At 39.5% G+C, this 15643-nt stretch overlaps 1 protein-coding gene across 4 annotated transcripts in view; it reads left to right on the plus strand.

Moving 5' to 3' along the window:
• The first annotated feature begins 920 nt into the window (after positions 1 to 920).
• Positions 921 to 15643, plus strand: part of TRIQK (triple QxxK/R motif containing) — a 61024-nt gene continuing 46301 nt past the window's right edge. The window contains exons 1-2 of one of the 4 annotated variants that reach the window (XM_066178870.1): positions 954 to 995; positions 2963 to 3058. The gene's annotated coding sequence lies outside the window, so the exon portion shown is untranslated. Of the gene's footprint in view, positions 996 to 1823; positions 1903 to 2140; positions 2229 to 2962; positions 3059 to 15643 lie in introns of those variants that run through there. The other 3 variants (XM_066178886.1, XM_066178878.1, XM_066178860.1) reach the window with 3 other exon arrangements.

Raw genomic sequence — 15643 nt, forward strand, 5'->3', positions numbered from 1 at the left:
AAAGCAGCTAAATACCCTTAGTGTGAGATTTCTTGACAAAAAAAGTATTTTGTCTCATCTCTCAAAATCAGGACAGGCTACCCTTCTAAGAAAGCTGTATCATTTAAAGCATCTATTAAGCTTGCTGTAGAAATGACTGGAGGAAACTGGTTTGGTATGCAAGCCTGACACAAACTCTGAGTAATCAACTTTTCTGCAGGCTCAATCTCCACTCAGTACACATGTCATCCAGAAAGATGGGAAAGTTCAGCTGGGTATGGCTTTCACTTCCAAAGCTGTAGAAGTAAATAAATGCATGTGTTTCTTTTTCTGTGTATCTTTCTTAAAGGGGAGTACTACACATGGTTATCAAGGGCCATCTTGCAAGAGCTAAGGCATGCACTTGCAATTTTAATCAGTAAACTATTCTGAGAGTCAGCGACTTGCTTCTTGCACAGAAGTAAATGAACTATCTGTTGCAGAAGGCCTGGCACCATCTCAAGATAGCCGAAGAATGACCTGTTGGAGTTCATAATTTCCCATGTGTTTTGTTTCTAGAACTTTGAATGGTAAGTTCCCACTTGACTTGTGACCAGTGATGATGGGGTGCTAGAACTACATGATTTTTACAGACCCTTACAACCCAAACCATCCTGTGATTCTACAACGTGAAAGCAGCTGATTGCTTTTTGCTCTGCAAGTCTGGAGCAACATATCTAGCACAGTCAAGAATTACAGTGGTAAAAAGTGAGCGGTGAGCGGGGTATGCTGAAACATCCCGTGGCTGAGCTTTCAGGCTGCCCCACAGCATCTTCCCTGGAAAACCCTGCAACACACTCGAGGACCACAGACGAGCGGGAGCCACCGTTCCACGGCAGGTGCCGCGGGGCCGGGGCACAGCGGGCGGGACCGGGAGGCGGGGACGCTCGGGCAGGAGGTGGCGGGAGCCCCGCTAGCACAGGAAGTCGCCGCGGCGAGGGAGGAGGGAGGAGGCGGAGCTCTCCGCTCGGCCCGAGGTACCGCGCCGCGTCCCGGGGCGGGCGAGCGGCGGCGACCGCCGGGCCCGAGCGGGCACTGCCGCGGCCCCCGCCCCTCCCGCGCCGCGGGGGCGCCGCCATTGGCCCGCGGCAGGGAGGGCTCGCGCCGGCGGCGCGCGCGGCCGGCCCGCTGACCGCCGCGGACCCGCCCTGCCATTCGCCGGCGGGAAGCGCGCGGCTCCGTGATTGGCCGGAGCGCGCTGTCATTCCGGGCGGCCCCGCCCCCGGACCGCGGGCTGCAGCGGCTGGGGTGGGAGAGGGTCGGCGGTGCTGCCGCCATTTTGGGCGTGGGCGGGAATAGCTGCCGTGGGGCTCTGTCCTGCGGTCGCGGTTATTGTTCTGGTTCACCGTGCTGGGATCCCTCGACTGCCAGGGCTGTTTTTCTGTGCTCGGAGAAGTACAGCCCTCACGAGGCAGCCAAACTGGAGGGAAACAAACCCCTCACCAGGGTCTTCTCGGCGGGGCCGTGTTCGAGGCCTGGGCCAGGCACGCCAGCGGGGCCGAGCTGGCCGAAGCCTCTGATGCCTCTCTGCGAGGATAGCTCACGGTTTTCCTTCGTGAGCACGATTGCTCTCACGATGGTGGCCCGCGCGGTGTGGTTTGGTGCGTGCGTGAAAACCCGTCTTGTGTGAGGTGTTAGGGTGTCTGGAGCTGGACAATCCGCTGCTCTGTGTTCTGACTCCCCAGGTGCAGCGTACTGCTGCTGGATGTGTTCAGCTGGCAGTGGGTGTGCAGTAAATCTGATCCGACCCGGAGTGTTGAGCTGGCTATGTTTGCCTTACAGGCGTGTTGTGTTCCGGGTACATTGGACTCCTTTGTGGTCTCTGCAGAGTGCTTTGGTCGTGCCTGTGCTCAGAAGAGCCTGGACAGAATTATGCGAGAATATGTGAGCTGCTAAAACTTCTAAATGTGAAGTGTTGGCAGGGGATTCTCTGCCATGCTGTCCGAGTGGCTCAAGCTGCTCCACCTTACATCAGCCCACACAGTTACAAGGACAGATCACAGTAGGATCATATACCTTCTCTGAAAGAGCTTGTGGTGTAGTTGGGTTGTATATACAGCACACACCTTCACACTCAGGCATTCAATTGCATGTCATAGGTTTTGAGTTCCTTCCTGTTGGGGCCCAGGCTCATTTCTAAAGAGCTAATCAGAATGGAAGGGTACCTGCTGTTCAAGATACGTTGAGTTCTAATGCAGCCTTTGCTACTGGTACGTGAATTCTATAGTGGAAAACTGTATAAAGTGGTCTTTAAGAGATACAGAAGATTCTACAAATCCGGGGAAAATTTAACTGTTTCTTAGGTAGTGCTGCCTGGCATGTCATCCTTGGCTGAGTCACTTCACTCTTTGATACAAAATGGGCTGGGGACGAACCATTGTTCAGAAAATAGCTTGTCCGCTTGCCTAAAGAAAATCTTGGCCAGCTTTTTTGTTGTTGTGGTTGTCTTTCATCATGCATGAATACAATTTACCCTCTAGGACTTCTTTTCTGTCATTGTGGAAGTTGGAAAGGTGTAAATCTACTTCAGATATAATTTATGTGTAGTCTTCTAGCTCAACGTGGTTGAGCAGGAGTAGATGAGCACAAGTAGAGACCCCAAGAGGTCCGTCAACAATCTTGGGAATTCTCTGAATTTGGTTTATGTAGCCAAGAAGCGATTACCGCAATATTCTACTGACTTCTTATTGTGCTTAAAATAGTATTTTGTGTCTGCAAAAACAATAAAGGAAATACTTTTCCTATGCAAATGTGGGAGCTCTTCAGACCTTCAGGTTTTGAAAGATTATCTTAAATCAGATTACTAAAGCAGAGATGCTTGTTAACAGTGGTAAAATTCCTTATGTATTTAGCTTTAAGTCATATATTGAGTTTAATACTTTCATTCAAGGACATAGGTGTGGCTTTTATAAAGTCATAGACAGGACTATGCCTTCCATTTCAGATACAAGCAGCTGAGTTCCAGAGTTTATTACTGCGTCACGCTGAATGACCAGGATTTTTCCATACGTCTTTCCTTGAGAACATACTTTAGTGAAAGGTAATATGCAAGGAGATACATACTTTATTAATAAAATCGGGAGCAAAGGCAGTACCTTTATTACTGCTTTTTGTTTGGTTGGGTTTTTTTCCTATGAATTTGACCTCTGCAGAGTAAGTTTATAGGCATTGAAAGATGCTACACTCACTTCTGCCAGTTCTGGATTTCGTACTTCTTGCTGTTGGACTCTGCAGCCTCTTCAGATAAGGAAGACAATTTTTGTGCCAGTTTGAAAATCTTCTACCTTACTATTGGTCAAAAATACAGAATGAAGTCTAGTCATGTAAGCTAATATATTAATCTGTGGTACCAACCAGGGTATCTTTAGGTTTTAGTTAATTCAAATATTTCAGCCAAATTCCCGCAACTCAGTATAAAGGGCGCCTGAAGTTCAGTGTACTTTATGGCAATAGCTCCAGAAAATACCCAGTTTTAGTAGACCCTTTGTAGAAAACAAGACAAGGGTTGTTTTCTTTGGACTATGTTTTTGCAGCACAGTGAAGATATTGTCCTTGCATTTTTCTGTGAGATCTGTTTCTCTATGCCATGAAATAATTTTGGTCAGATAATTTTAAATACCTTTCCAAATGAATTGAAACCATCAAGGCATCGTAGTTACTGTTAATTGCAGTTTGGATTTTTGAATTTATGTGAGATTTTTATCGTAACTGGGATGTTGTTGGATTTTTTTCATTTGGGATATTTCCGTAATAATCTAAGTTTTGCATTCAGCAAGGCAAGCTGTGAATTCTAGGAGAGGATAGTAGTGGGCTAATGTTACAAAATTGAGTTGCTGTTAAAAAATCTAAACCAGTTTAATATCATTGTGGGGAGCTGAGTCACTCTGCTGTGAAGAAAAAATGAAGTACTATGTTTGCATGTTATGAGATATGTAAGGAGAATGCAAGGTAGATGAGTGTGAGGTGTAGACAAAGAAGCCAGTGACTTCTGTTTGCAGTAGAAGTCTCCCCCACCCCCCAGACTCTCATACAATACTATTGTTGTAATGCAGTTACTCCTGGGAAACAGAAGTGTGAAAGTCAATGTTTTCTGACCCAAACTCTGCCTTAAATTTTTCTGCTCTTGTGATTTTTTTCATTTCCTTGCAGGTTTACTTTGCTTGAGGAAAAAACGTGAAAAGATTTACAGAATAAATATTAGCTGATCATTTTTCAAAATAAAAAATGAAGTGCTTTTCAGTGAATGGCTGTCCTCATTCCAAGTGAAGTCTGCAATGATTAAATATTAAAATGATCCATGGTTTAAATGAATATAAAAAAAAATTCAGGAGATTATTACAAAGATTAACATTTTTGATGTTTTAATAGTCTCATAGTTTATCAATCACAGGTACAGTGAAACTGCTTTTAGCTAACAAACCTGATGATCCCATATATCATTGCAGTAATATGTACAACATGAACCTCATAGTATGGTAGGTAGAGGAGATGAAGAAATGGTGTATCTTATAGCTTAGGTTTATTCTTGAAGTACTTTTTAACACACAAAATAAGCAGGTAACATTTTTTTTTCCTTTTCAAAATAAGAAGGAAAGTTAGTTCCAGAGAAACTGTGATGTTTGCTGTAGAGGAAGGAGCTGATGTTTCACAAGCATAGATGGTCACTGGTGTGGCTATGGAAGAATAACAAGTTCTTGCATGTGTGTTTTCAAATAAAACTTCCATTAATGCAGCTTTGATATTGCAGAATTATCTGCAACAGCCTATGATTCCTGATACATTTTATTCTTTAGAATTATGTTTGAAGGTCATGGGAAAATGTCATGGAATCCCAGGTGCTTTTATATCACTAACTGTGCACAGATACCCCTGTAAGCAGTGAGTTGAGTAAATACTTGAAGCATTCCTGACATGGACTGTGCTAATTCCTTTGTTTCCCATTTGTTTTGCATTTTTTTTTTAGCTACAGGGCTAAAAATCACCGTTAGTGATTTTTTGAAGCTTGATTCTCCCTTTCCAAACACACGCTGCAGTGATACACACAGCTTCGCACAATATAGTTTATTGTGTCGTGAGATTTTTTCCAGTTTTATATATAATTCATAGATCATCAAAATATCGTTCATTCATGTGTTGTGATTGTTCTTGTCATCCTTCACTGAGTATGTTTTGCAGTCAAAAAAGAGGCAGAATTGGGAAGAAAGGCTGATGAATTAGCCAATGTAAACCCAGAAGGGTTTGTAAAGAAGGATTGGAGATAGGAAAGGAAGGGTGCAGTAGAAATCCAGGCCTGGACAGACACTGAGCTGGTAAAATGAATAAATAGGGAAAGACTGCTCTGACAGCAGAAACTTATGGTGGGGAAGTCACTTACCGCAGAAGGGACAAGTGTGAGAGGGGAAAAGAGCAAATATTGGCAGTAGGTTAGTGTTGGGAATGATAGTTGGAAAGTTAAAATCCAGAGGACAAGCTGAAGCACACCATTTTCTAAGTAAGTTTTTTGTCACTTATTAATGCTGTTATTTCTAGCGTTAGGTAAGACAACAAATCAAAAATGGGGTTGCATTGTCTGTAGTTGGTTGCCTCTAACCCGAAAGCTAAATTAATCCTCATGTATTTCTATTGAAATAAAATAAATAGTGGAACAAAATAATAACCTTTTATGTCATGAACTGTTTTTTATATTAGTAAAACAGATTGGGTTGAAAATGTAGTAGATTTTGAAGTCTCAATTGTTTTCTCCGTGGCTGTGCTCTGTGGTGTAAATGAAGAAAAGGTTAAGTTTGCCCATGATAATTCCCTCTCACATTTACATTATCAATCAGCCTTTGTAGCTTTTTGTGCTTTTATCTATTGTGTTTTCATTGTAATCTTTACATATGAAGTTCTCAATTCTACAAACTCTTATGCTGAAATTTATTCACAAATGGCTCTGACAGATGTACTGTGGAAACTTTAAATGCTGTAGTTTAAGATGGTGCCAGCTGGTCGCTTCTCCCCACCCCTCAGATTGCAACCTGTATGGAGGAGCTGGTAATGCCTGCACCTCAGTTCACTTCCTTCACCTGAGCTCACATTTCTTTTAGGGTGCTGTGTGCTGATGTTGACACTGGGAATCAGATCTGGGTCCTGGGCACAGAACACATCCCCTTATGTTGTCCTTTCTTACAGCCTCCTAAACTGTGGCAGGAGTTTAAGCACCTGGGTCAGCAACATCTTAAAGCCTCTCAGACACCCAGAGCTTGTTGATGAGACTCCTCTGTAGCTTTAAGGGTTTTAAGTTGAACATGTTAAAAATTTATTTTTATTAATTACTTATATTTTCAATTTGTCACTGTACCAAGCCAGTGGGAAGGACATTTCCAAGCTTGGCTTTACTGTATCACCATTTCTGCTTAAACTCTGACTTTTGTCTATTTTTAAAAGTGATCATGCATAAAAGCTTATAGATCTTCCATGTAATGTGTATGCTATAGAAATTGTTTAGTAGGTGGTGTATTTTGTTGCTCCTGACTGTTTGAGGAGCTGATTACACTGCCTCCAATTAAGATTCCGTCACTTACTTTACTGCTAGACCAGTTTTGTATTTGCGCTCTTGCCAAAAGGAAATTGTTAACCTGAAGCAGCGGATTATTTGTTTTGTTTTTGTGTCTTGGCTGCCAAACTGAAAGCACACTATTTATATAGTTAACATTTAAATTTCGTTAGGTCCTTGATTTACTGTTACTCAACTAAAATTAATTTTAATATTAGAACTGTACAGTAACAATAAAATGGATAAAGAGCTGGTGAGGTGCCGGCACTCAGAAGTAATGTCGAGGAGGCCACTGGCAATGGTTGAGGGCTTGTGGGGACTTCCCCCAGCATTTACATCAGGTGTGATGTGCTTGTCCTTTTGGTCAGTTGTCTGTGTGTAAACATACAAGCAATAGTGGCATATGATGAATAGTTCAGGGATGGCTGGATTGATGAAGAAGGGATGAAGCTTAAAGCATGGCTGAGATCATGGTAACATGAGTCTGTTGGAATGTGGTTTGTGTGCACGTGTCATGGAACAAGGAATGCTGGATGTGTGTGCAGAATGGAAAATTTTTATCTTGTAAAGCTCTGGCTGAGGGAAGACTTAGAGGTTTGTGAGGAAGGTCCTGTAGACAAAGGGGATTCCAGTGCAGGGCAGTGTCAAGAAGGGCTGGTGCTGTCGAGGAGAGGTAGGAGCATGGTTTAAATAATAAGACCAGTGCACCTAGTTGCATCTAGAATGCATCTATAATGTTACATGTAGTTTTATTTCTATGGAGAACATGCCCTGAAAAATTTGATGGCATTCTGTGTCCTGAAAGACACAGACTTAGTTCTGTTAGTAGAACTGCCCTTGGGAGGTGGATTGGAGGCTGAGTTCATGCTTGCCGTGGGGTTTCTTACCACACATCTGCCTTACCTCAGTCAGCCCTGTTAGCTCTGCCTCCCACCTGGTTGCTGCAGAGGCCCTCTTGCATATGTACTGTTTAGTGTCCCAGGCAAGGCTATGCTGAATCTGTCTGAATTTGTCATTTCTTCCCTTTGCAGAGAACATGAAAAGCATTGTTTCTATTTTGTTGTGTATATATGCAGCATGGAAGGCTTTCAAGAACATATTTTTTTCTACAAATTTGAGTATTATTTTAATGGAACTGCTAAGAATTGCAGCAACTAATAGTTGACTGCGGGATTTTTTATTCTGAAATAGTGAAATGGTCAAAGCAAGGGTGGAGGTTGCTTTCCTTGGAATTTTTTGACATGCTATTTAATTTATGAATTAATCTTTCTGTAATTTGGAGTGAAAAGGTTAATCAATGTTCTTAGATTGATGCTTTTTATTCTGAAAGATAGGATAATTTGAAAGCCTGGGTTATTTTGGTATCTTTTTGTGTACGTGAAGGTAGAGACCAACAGGCTAAACAGGAATGGTATTCTGGAAAAATTATTATATACACAAAACCTATTGAAAAAAACTTGAAACTGTTCTCATTTTAAGTACACCAGTGGGGTTAAATAATACTAATAACTTCTGTTAGAGTAACAGATCATAATAATTTAAAACTAAAGTTCCCAGCACACTTGCTAATATCTTTTATGGCTTCATTAAAATACATCTGAAATAATTTACAGAGCAGAGCTTCTGCATGAATTCTTCCAGTTCTGCATGGGAAGAGTGCCTGTTTATCTTCATGCATGTTTATATAGACCCGTGGAAATTATGATGTAAATGTGGATGCCGTACTAAAACATAGCCATATATGCAGAGTGAAGAATTCAAAGCACTTGTATTCTGTCATTTATTGCACATAAGTAATGTGTATTGTATAGGCTTGGTTCAGTTCTGTATCCTGACCATAGAAGGACACTATAGAATATGTACTCTACCTTGAGGGGACCTTGAAGGGGAGGGAATAATGTATGTAGGAAAAAGCTCAGGGCAATGGCTCTCTGACCAAACTTGTCTCTTTCCTGGTTTTGAGCCTTCACGTTTATGCACTGTCATTGCTGGTAATAATGAAGAGCTGGAAGGGTGTTTCCCTTGTACTATACTGTTACACATTTTTATTTACTCACCTTATTAAAATAAATAAATAGATGACTGTGGAAACAACTGGGACAGCTGTAAGGCTGAGTGCATGTGATAAAGTCTTCTGAAAGGTAAAAGAGGAGGTAACAGCTTCATTTTCAGAGCTGGCCCAGTTCTCCTTAAACTTTTTAACTTAGCTACAGAGCTGTACAGCTGTTGGTACTATAGTGGCCAGACTGGGCAAATGTAGCAGGAAGAGAACAGACCTGCTGTTTCTTGTGGTGATGCTGTGTTCTTAAAAAAGCAATCTGAACTCATTTTGCTGTCTAGATTACCTCTACCCTCATGCTCTAGAGGGTTTTTCATTGTCATATGTCATCTACAAGGCTAGATTTCAGGCAGTGCAATCACCTTCTCCTAATAAAACTTCATGGCAGAAGAACACATTCTGCTTTGACTCCAGCCAAGGGCATGTGCAAACCCCTTGTCCTGGTTTGTCACCCCCGGATGCCCTTAGTGCTTAGAGAGATGGACTCCGGAAATTTGAGCAAATGGAGTGGATTGTCATCTGCCATTTTATCTCAGGCTAGGTTCCTTAAGAAATGCTCACAAACTGCTTTTCAAATGATGTCTTTTAGCAGTCTTACAACTATTCTGTTTGTAACTGGCATTTGGTATAGGAATCTCTCATCAGAGGTATCTTTTAGGCCAGAAAAGGCCAACCTTTAACACGTCAGAATCCAGGATCTTAAAAAAATGTGCTGTCTCCTAAAGCAGACACCCATCAAAGTGTGTTCAGTTCTGTATTTCACTAGTATTTTTATGATAAATAGAATTTTGTTCATACTGAATGACTCAAAACAAAAGGAATGCTTTTTTTAAAGTATGTTTGTCTCAGTGTCATCCTTTCTTTAGGCATTCTTCTGGACAATGGACCCTGAAGCAAAATATCTTCCTGCACACTATTCAGGAGTAGCGGGAAGAGATGGGGATGCAGTCTCCTCCCACCCTGTTCCCATTAGTGGGAAGAGTCATGAAAAGGGTGCAAACAGGCATTTTCACAAATGGTTTCATCCAAAATCTTCATCTGTTCAGATGATGTTCTATTTCAACTGATATTTTTCTCCTGGTTGATGATTTTTCTTTTTGCTGCCTTTCTTCTCAGCTGCACTCCACAGTTTTTTTGTGCCTTAAAATGAGGCAAGAAAACAGTTTACCAGATTTTTTGATGGTTATCAAAGCTTATTTTTCATTTGGTGCATATAAAGATTTTAGCCCGATTTTGATCCATTCATTTTATTCAATCTTTGTTCAAAGTTCAGATTGTCGATAGATAACAGTGATCTTCTACTCCCCTTTTTGCCCAAATATAACATAAAGTTCCCAAAGAGATGGTATCATGTAAGCTATTACTTTATTCTTTATCTTAAAAATCATTGCCTTTAATGGGATCTCTGGGTAGCTTTCAGGAGAGCCAAGCCTTGAGCAATTTAGATAAAATCTGCAGAGAGTGTGCTTGGCCTATTGTTTTGAACTACTTTGGAAACTACTGAGCTGATATTATTTACACCGTATTAAACTTTTCACTCAGTTACAGTCTAATCCTTCAAAACCAAGTAGGACTTGGTTTTGAAAATGCTGCTGTTAACGTCTGTGGGTCTGTGTTCTCTAAGCCTGACTGTCAAGCTCATTATTAAGTGTTGTAGGGCTGAACTTTACATTTTATCTGTTAACACTAAAGTAGCTACTGATTATCTACTAGTTTTGTCTCAATTTTAAAGAAAGAAAGTACAAAAAGGCTGTATTGTGTTGACGCTGATGAAATGCATGCTGGCTTTATGTTCTGAGCTTTATGGGGAAGATCTGCATCTGGATGCAGTCCTGTGCCATGTGTTCTAGGAAGACCCTGCTTGATCAGGACCCACTGTGGTCTCTTCCAACCTGACCGATTCTGTTACTACTCTGTCTATAATCAGCTGTTGAGTAATGGAGGAGAACATAAATAGAAAACCCACCAAATTAAATCTCCTTACATTTCGTATTTTATTTGCCTGGTGACTAGACTAGATGATTCTTTTTAAAATGCTGAGTTGCTTTCCTGAATGCCTAATACAGCATGTGAAACAACAACAACAAAAAAAAGGCATAAAACTATTTTTTTTCATTCTTAGATCAGCCTGTTTAATACTTATTGAGCTGCAGTGGCTTCAGAGAAAGAAAGGAAAAAAATGCACATTTGTTCTGAATGCTGGATGAAGAGATTACCCTTTAAGTCCTTTAGAACACCAGGTTTAGTAATGGAACTAATAATTCAGTTTTGCTAAGTGTTACAATTAGGTTTATGTGAACTGAAGTATTATTTGCTGCTGTCATTTGTAGAGTGCTTTCAACTTTTGCAAGCTTGCTCAGGGTAAGGAGGGAAGCAGTCATTAGGCTGTAAATACGGTGACCAGTTTCGGCAATTATTATAACTGGAAGTTGTGTGATGGGACGTTGTGTTATACTACAGTGAAATTTGTTACAGGAGGGCACATTTGTCTGCCTCCCAGCTTTTTGCGTGCATGGTGTATTTGTGGCTGTTTTTTCTTCTGGTTTTCAGTTATTAAGATAATTTTATTTGCCAAGAGTTGGGTTTCTGCTTGAATGATAGGCATAGACATATTCAAGGAAAGTGGATATCAATATTAGAATTTAAAGGAGAAAAATTAAGCTCAGAGTTAGCCTCACATACTTTAAAAAAGTTTTATAAACAGTGTGAGGGCAGGAAAACAAAGGAAAAATTACAATAGTTTCAAACTGTCTTGTTTTGATATACTTTAAAAAAACTGTTTCAGTTTTTAAGTAATTTGCTCTGAAATCTTGTGTTTTTAGTAGTCTTAAGGTACGGCAAGTAAAAAGAAAGGCACCATAGAAACAAAAGCATGATAGATATGAAATTGCTACCTGTTCCAATTTTTGTGTGTGTGTGTGTGAATAATTTCAGAAGTTACAAGATTTATTTTCAATAAAGGTCATTATCCCACTTTGCAATACTGAAAACTTTTTGAAACACTGTTCTCTGGATGGTTGAGAACTGTAGTTCAAGATGGATATACTAAAGGAAAGAATAATCCCTAAATACTTCTTCTCACTTGAGGAAGAAATCGAAGTTTCATTTCCATCAAAAATGAGTCTAAGCTTAAAAAATCTACAAATGAGAAATTAACGTGTGTGTATAATTAAAGCATTCAGGCTTATAGCAAGGCCATGGCTTGTGACAGTCCCAGGAAAGAAGTAGCATTTAGGAAAAATAGAATATTTGTCAGTTCCCAAAACTAAAGGGGGGAAAATAGAGGACTTAATTTCTCATTTAAAGAAGGGAAAGAAGTCAGCTCTTCCCTTGCTGTAACACCTAGGAGGGCAAATCAGAGGCTCTGAGATTTTGGAGTAAGACCAGTAAAACCATATGGGACTCTATTGAATGGCAGCTGCATAACTTACTGGAAGTGCTTAGGCAGACTTTAATGATTTTGAGATTTAAGGTCTTTGACCTCTAGCTTTATACCTGTTATTTAAGTCAGTCCCTACTTTATCAAAGGAAATGAGTGCTGGAGGGGTATGTGGCAGGGATCTAAGAGGGAGTATAGTTGCTGGGATTTAACTGCAAAATTGTCCTCTGCTGACGTGTCAGTTACTGAGACAGACCAAATAATTGTTTCTCATTGTTCCTTTTGACACAATGAATTTTTTTACTCTTGAGGCAGGGAGCTGTGCTTCATTCTGTTTTGTGTGGTGGTGATGGTGATGTCCTCCCTACACCTCGTGGCACAGAGGTGTCTATACAGCATCTGCAGGCGCTCCTGTGAAAGCTGTATCCATCCTTGGTGGATCTGCCCCTGGGCCATGGGGTGGTCTGGATATCTATTCTCCTACCCTTTTTAGCTCTGATTTCTGCCATTGTCCCATGTCCTTCCCACTCCCCCCAAAAATGGTTAGACAGATTCTGTTATTTCGAAGAATGGTACTCTGAAATACTTCATATAGTGTCATTCACTGTGTAATTTTACCTTTAGCAAAGATTACTCTGCCCTCTGTGAAGTACTACATTTTGAACTGTTTGGCAAGGCAGAAGTGAACCACATGTATGCTTTTTTCCTTCATGAGCTACTTTAAGGATATTTTCTTGACCCGTCAGTGCCATCATAGATTCATAAAAATGGGGGAGAAAGTTTCTCTTTGAACATTTGGAATTTTAAATTTATTCAGATGAAGATCTGTCTTCATATTTAATTAAATATAAATTTCACACATGCTACAGCTCTGCTCATCTCTGAAGTAAGTAGGGAATCTTGTTCTGAAGGCATAGCAACCTAATAATGAAAATTAAATGTAAGGTGCATGCAATCACTACAGTTAGGAATATTCTTCTGGAAAATTTCCTGTTTTTTTACAACAAGAATAACAACAATTGCTAAAAAGATCTCTTCTGTGTAATCAGTGCTTTTATAAGTGTGTTTTGGCCTACTACATTTGCATCCTGTAGAAGAAGACACAAACTTTACTTTTCTGGGAATGGAAGGAGCCTTTTAACATTTTTAATAGTCTGTTTTTGCTTAAGAAAGCAATTTTATGTAAATATGAAGTCCTTTTAAAAAATCTTATTCAGGTTTTCCCACCCTTGAAATTTTCACTCTTCTTCCAGCTGTGAGTACATTCAAGGATAATACTTTCAACTCCTCTGATGTTAAAAAAAATTATGTTTAGCAAAATTATGTAGACTCTTCACTAGACAAAATGCAAATATTTGTGTGTAAATAATCCCACCAAATTTTAGGCACTCTGAGGAGGTTTAGGAACATAACAATAAAGCAAGATTGCTGTAGGTGATTTGAATTCCTAACCATTACATGTCTTTCTTCACCCCTTGCAAAGGGAGTGGAGATGGTCTCTTGTGTAGCTTGTGTGTCTCAGTTACGTTCCTGAAATTTAGTGGAACTAATCTGAGTTGTTGATTAAATTAGTTTTTGACAATATATTGCCTTAGGATTTTGAAACATTCAAGAGAATATGCTCAAAATTCCTATGAACTATTACCTGTTTATTAGTTCTGTTAAATAAATGCAGAGCTAATTTCATTAAGTTTGTGGGTACTGTATAGCTAAAAAACAAGAGAGCAGCTCCTTTCCCTGGAGTGCAGAGGGTACTAATTGTGAGTAACAGTGTGTGTTTTGTTCCTAGTGCTTACATGAAGCTGTGAAACAGCTGATAACACATCTGAGTAAAAGTTGTAGTTCCTTTATCATCTGAATCTTGGGATGTGGTACAGTGTTTGTTGTCCTTGTGTAGAACGTTGAAATTATTTTAATATCTGTTCTGACTGGCATTATGGATCCTGTGTTTTTGATTAATTTTCCTAAATTTAATTAAATTTAAATCACCTCTGCTGCTTTCAAGCTTAAATTAAGTAAAGAAATATTACATTCCTTTTATTAACCGAAAAATAAATAAATCCCCAGATAAAGCAGAAATAGATTTGCAAGAAGCACCATGGGCAGGGGACTCTTTCCTGTGAAAGAATAGTCTCATTCTTAGAGAAAGACTTTCCAGAGGAATGGAAGACTACTGTAAGGCTTACTGAAAGAACGTGAATATATTTTGTTTGTAGAAGTTTGGTTTTTTTAAGGTAGTAGTAGTAGTAAAGATTTTAAAATTATTTTTCTTGGCTACAGTATGGTTAAATAATTAATCTACATTATTTTAGCAAGTTTGGCTGCAGAGTGCTTCCACTGCTGTGTAGACAGACATTAGTTACTGTACTTCAGCAGTAACAGAAAAAAAGCCAATTATAATAACTAGCAGCAACAGTTTCCAAAATACCTACATGCAGATGGCTTCCCACTTTAAATGTAGTGCTACCAGTCCTTTGGGGTAATTCGATGTTTGCGGATTATCTGATGTACTCCTTGAATTTTACCTGAGGTGGATAAAAGGCTGGTTTTGCTCTCTTTTAACTTGTAAATATTAGTTATTAAACTGTCAGCTATGGAGTTAACTGGGAAGAGACCAGTTCCTTCAGTGGTATCAGTAAGTTTTCATAGCATCTTTGAATCATGTTAAAAACTACTTGATTTATGAGTTCAGATGATCAACCTGCATTACATCCAACAAAGCAAACAAAGGAGGAGTTATGTTTAAGGTAGATATCTATTTGCAATTAAAGACAAGGAACTTCTGCATATGTACAGATGCCAAAGACTTGATCAGTAGCTTTACATTCTCTAGTGGTTCTTTTCTGTTCTGAAGTTTTACTTGCTTTTTTCTCGCCTGACTAACTATATTTCAGCTACAAAACCAGTCATTTCATTGATTACTTCTTTAATGTGCCCACTGTGAATATTTAGGCAACCTACTGTTGAGGAGTGCAGACGTGCTATCAAGTGTCACTGCTAAGAAAGTTTGTACACATGCAGACATGCATGTCAGTGTTCACTGATTTACATTTTAAGACTTATCACTGTTATTAGTCGTTTGTATTGCACCAATAATGTACGAAGTGCAATCTCTGAATGTATAGATTCTGTTCTTACTTTTTATTAGTATTTCTAAAGTCATTCGTAGTAAGTTTCTATTTCATTAAAGTAATTGCTTCAATTTTTTTTTGAAATTGGTGTACAGGATGCTATGTATACATCAAGAACAGTGAATTAGGATTTATAGTTTAGCCAGACCTTGAATGGACATTTAGGACCAGTTTTAATCTCACAAAATGCTACTGACAGTTAGACGTGATAATAAGCAATTTATTAGTTAATTAATTTATTACGCCACTGCTTAGGAGTAAAACGAGAAAAACAAAGTTCTGTGTTTTTCTGAATGTGTAACTTTAAGAGGTGAATTACTAGAGGGGAAGCCAAAGGGGGTGAAAAAACAGTGAAGGGTTCCACAAAAACAAAGATGTCTTGTAATCTTGTAGTATCTCTGAACCAGAAATAAATTCAAAAAAATCGTTCACTTGGGCCTCGCTTTGTTTTCTTAAAACCATCTTTTATGAAAGCTTGAAAGTTCAGGAGAGCTCACATTGCTTTCATATTATTTGAAATT

This window comes from Chamaea fasciata, unplaced genomic scaffold (genome assembly GCF_029207755.1).
Source record: "Chamaea fasciata isolate MVZ Bird 193981 ecotype frontalis unplaced genomic scaffold, bChaFas1.0.hap1 SCAF_1, whole genome shotgun sequence".
Classification (NCBI taxonomy): domain Eukaryota; kingdom Metazoa; phylum Chordata; class Aves; order Passeriformes; family Sylviidae; genus Chamaea; species Chamaea fasciata.